Source organism: Anomaloglossus baeobatrachus, chromosome 4, assembly GCF_048569485.1.
Source record: "Anomaloglossus baeobatrachus isolate aAnoBae1 chromosome 4, aAnoBae1.hap1, whole genome shotgun sequence".
Classification (NCBI taxonomy): Eukaryota; Metazoa; Chordata; class Amphibia; order Anura; family Aromobatidae; genus Anomaloglossus; species Anomaloglossus baeobatrachus.
Genome location: NC_134356.1, coordinates 669,458,604 through 669,462,436, shown reverse-complemented (window position 1 = coordinate 669,462,436; position 3,833 = coordinate 669,458,604).

Here is a 3,833-nt window from a genome sequence, read left to right as displayed (position 1 = left end):
TTCCCTCTGTATGCTGCAGATTTCCAGTGCAAAAAGCCAAACCCAGGAATCACTGAGCGACCAGCATGCTTCACTGTAGGCAGGGTACTTTTTTAAATCCTGTGCTTCATTTGTCCTTCAGCCATGTCGCTGCTGATTCTTTGGCCTGTAAAGTTACTCTTCTCACTGAACAGAATCACAACTTCTGTAGTTCATGTACTTGGACTATTTTTATTCTAAGGCTCTAGGTCAGTATAGATTAAGTCTTGGAGACTTCCAGCCTTTGGCATGTGCCTCGTTGTGTACACAGAAACCTCTGCACCTGCTGCCACCAGATCCGCTTGCAGGTCTTTGGCAGTCACTTGAGGGTTTTTTTGATCCATTGCCGCTTCAGGAATCTGACGGCTTCCCGTGTAGCCAGGGTTCTAAACCTTGCATTCTCCTTCCAGCTGTATCTAGCAATATTAAGAACCTTTTTGTTGTGGGTACCCCCGCCCTCGCCCTCCACTCTCCTTATTTGCAAGTCACTGATCTTGGCTTTTTACAAGAATCGGTGGCCATTGCCCTCAAGGAGTGGACTAAGATTCCTCCAGAATACTAAAAGGAGCTGATATCTAATCATGTGTGCAGCAGGTCATAACAGCCATAGAGGCCTTTCCAGTATTAGACAAGTCATGAAGGGGTGAATAATTCTCAGACCTTAGTCAGTGACTGGTGGATTTGGAGACACCACTTATTAGCTGTGTTGGGCTATATAACTTTCTTTCATATTGTTTACCCCTAACCCGCAGTCTTGTATTTGGTAGAGGGGAGGGGGGGGGATGCAGCTGCAGTTAATCTAGTTACATGTGATTCCAGAAACAAGAAGATTCTCAGACATATGAATTGTCAAAACCACAATTTGTCAACTTACATTGCTGCCTGCAAATATTGACCTCCTACAGGTATAAACCATTCATGGGAAATGTCACTTGAAAAGGTTCCCGAGAAGGAAGGAAAAACAAGTCTATTCTGAGGACACAACTTAAAGCCAAACCCACAAGAAACAATTTAGTGTGGTGGGTTTTTGTTTGGGAGCCACAAACCCTCTAGGAATTCTTCAATTTATTAAACACTTGACTTTGAGCAGGACACTGCCACTTTCTAGTCTTGTATTGGATACCCACCTTGTTGGCCACCCACCTTGTTGGCCATGGCTGGCACATGTCATACAATATCCTGGACCATGCACCACATTGTGGAGATGTGGCACCCATGAGGGTCCAGTTGCCACAGAGGTACAGCCAGAGATGTGGTACCCCATTCCCTGTTATGGAGGAGGGCACAGGCCATTGTTCCTACTTGGAGTGTAGCTATACTATCAGGCTGTGGTTGGGGTGAGATTGCTCCTTAAGTAGAGCACAGTCCCGGAGCCAGTCAGTAGGTGGGGTTAGTGGGTTGAACACAATAGAACGGCGTGGAGAAAGAGGTACAACACTAAGGAGAGGTCCTGAGGACTGGAGCCGGAGGAGCTTTTCCTAGGAGGAAGATCAGAAAGGAAGAAGGGGTCACAGGTAGTGGGAGATCCACCAGGGGCTTGCATCCACATCAAACGCACCGGTGTGGAGGAACTAGGCCACAAAAGGGAATCTGCCCCTAGACTGGAGAACAACCAGGCTCAGCTAGCAAACTGGAGGCTGAGGTATCCTCATGTGCTGCAGCACACACACAAATTTGCTGAAAAGGTGACTAGAGGGACAGGTGGTCAGAAGAGCCTGCCCAAACAAGACCCGCGGACAGCAGCTCAGTGCACGGTGTGTGAGGTGCAGGGCAGGAGGGCAAAGTTAGTGTAGGAAGACTACCAGGAAAAGCGGTACAGGAAGGTATACTGGTTTTGTGCCTCTGAATTACCTGGGGATTGGCTGGATCCGTCACTGCTGGACTTGGGCAGTATTTGGCCGTGATCTGGAACAGCCAACTGAGTAAAGGCTTTGACTGTCCCGCCGTATACTGGATTAACGGTCTGCTCCGCCAGCCCCGCGCTGTCTAAACACGTCATCAGCTAATAGCTGCCCCGGGGCTTGGCTCCACCTGTGGGGAGCTGTACCATCATTGCGGCCCAATCCAGAAGACCACAGGTGGCATCAACCCCCCCCCCCCCCCCCCCCCCCCCCCCCCCAAGCATTTTAAACGCCGCCAGGGTCAATGAGGTGGGCCCTGCTGCCGTGATCTCCCAAAACGGAGACGGATGGTTCAAAGTGCCTTCACAGCCCTGGTGTCAGTTATTAAGGTGGGCTTCATTCCGCAGCATGAATGAGCGGGAGTGTTGGGCTTAGAACTAGGCACAACCTCGGTGCTTGGCACGGTAGAGGAATGCTTTGTATTGCATATATTGCAGGAGGACGCTCCGCAGTGCACTATGGTGCGGCTTTATTTTTTGCAATGCTTGCAGCTGCTGTTGGTTCTTATGGATGACCCCTGCATTGCAGCCTCGGTAATAAATCCTCCACATGGAGGTGAGCTCATTTGCAGAGCACTTTATTAAATTACTGCAGCAGAGCGCGGTCTTGTTTGTAGGGTGGGGGGGGAGTGACATGAGGCTGAAATAAAAGATGCAGGCCTGGATATTGAACGGTTTGATGCACATAGATAAATGAGGATGTCCATCAGCGGGCTGGGAGGGGGGAGGCGCTCGGAGGGACTCGCTCTGTTCATGTGGATCCAGAGATCTTTATATTTGCTGAGGACCCAAATATCAGGGTGTCGTGTACATATGGATAAAAGGGGGGGGACCTCTTTAGTAATGGTGGAGCCTGCTGTTTGGTGTGTTCTCTGCACCCCAGCCACTACTTTAGTGCCATACAGTAATAATTATACTTCATACATCACAAGCACTGACGGTCACAGGTTCCCTCAACCAAACCTCTTAACTTTAAATACACTTGTCTCATCTGAAGCGGGCACAATCTTGTTCTCCAAAGGGGGTTACCATTCGCAACAGATAATTCATACATTTCTACCAGCTGCTTCCCTGGTACTCGGGGTCTCGTTGGGATCCCTACACTCCTTATCCTCCCCTTCAGATTCACTATCCACAGCAGAATCAACCATCTTTCCAGTCAGGGCCTACTCTTCTCTAGGACCCACTGACCGAGCGGATTAGTTAGGTATCCACCAGGGAATGGCCACCACCTGGGCAGCAATACATGTCTGGCTCCCGGATTTGACCCACAAGGTCACGCCAAACTAAAGTTATTGGGAGTTTTCGTCCACCTTGTCTCCCGCAGGCACAGTCTGCTCCTCTCCCTCAGGGACTCTCCTCACACTGACTTCTTAACCATTATTTTTCAAACTAAGCCATTCTCCTTCACTAACTCCCTCCAGCCCAGAATACAGGGAGGCGGCATACACACTGGCCACCTAGTGGAGGTTTAACACATTACACCGTAACTAACTTCACACATTATATTTTCTACAGTGGATATGCAGGTGGTGGTGGGGGGGGGGGGGGGGGGGGGTTGCACGTTATACGTGTAACCATACATATAATGGATAGTCACATCCAAAAACCCATATGGAGCGGATTCAACTTGCTCCATATCGCAATGGACATGTATAAATGTACCTCCTGGGGCCTCTCCAGATCATGGGGTGGGGGGGAGGAGAAACTGAGGGTGTAAGGCATCAAGACAGCGAGCCTAGTGGTATATGTGCACAATATGTAAACCCTCAACTCCCCCCTCCTCATCTGTCCCTTGCACATGCTTCATGTCCAATTTTATATACACCATGTCTTTTCCCATCAATCCTTATACCTCCATCTTATAAACTGTGGTAGGCCCATATATATGGCCTTGTTCACACGCTGCATTTTT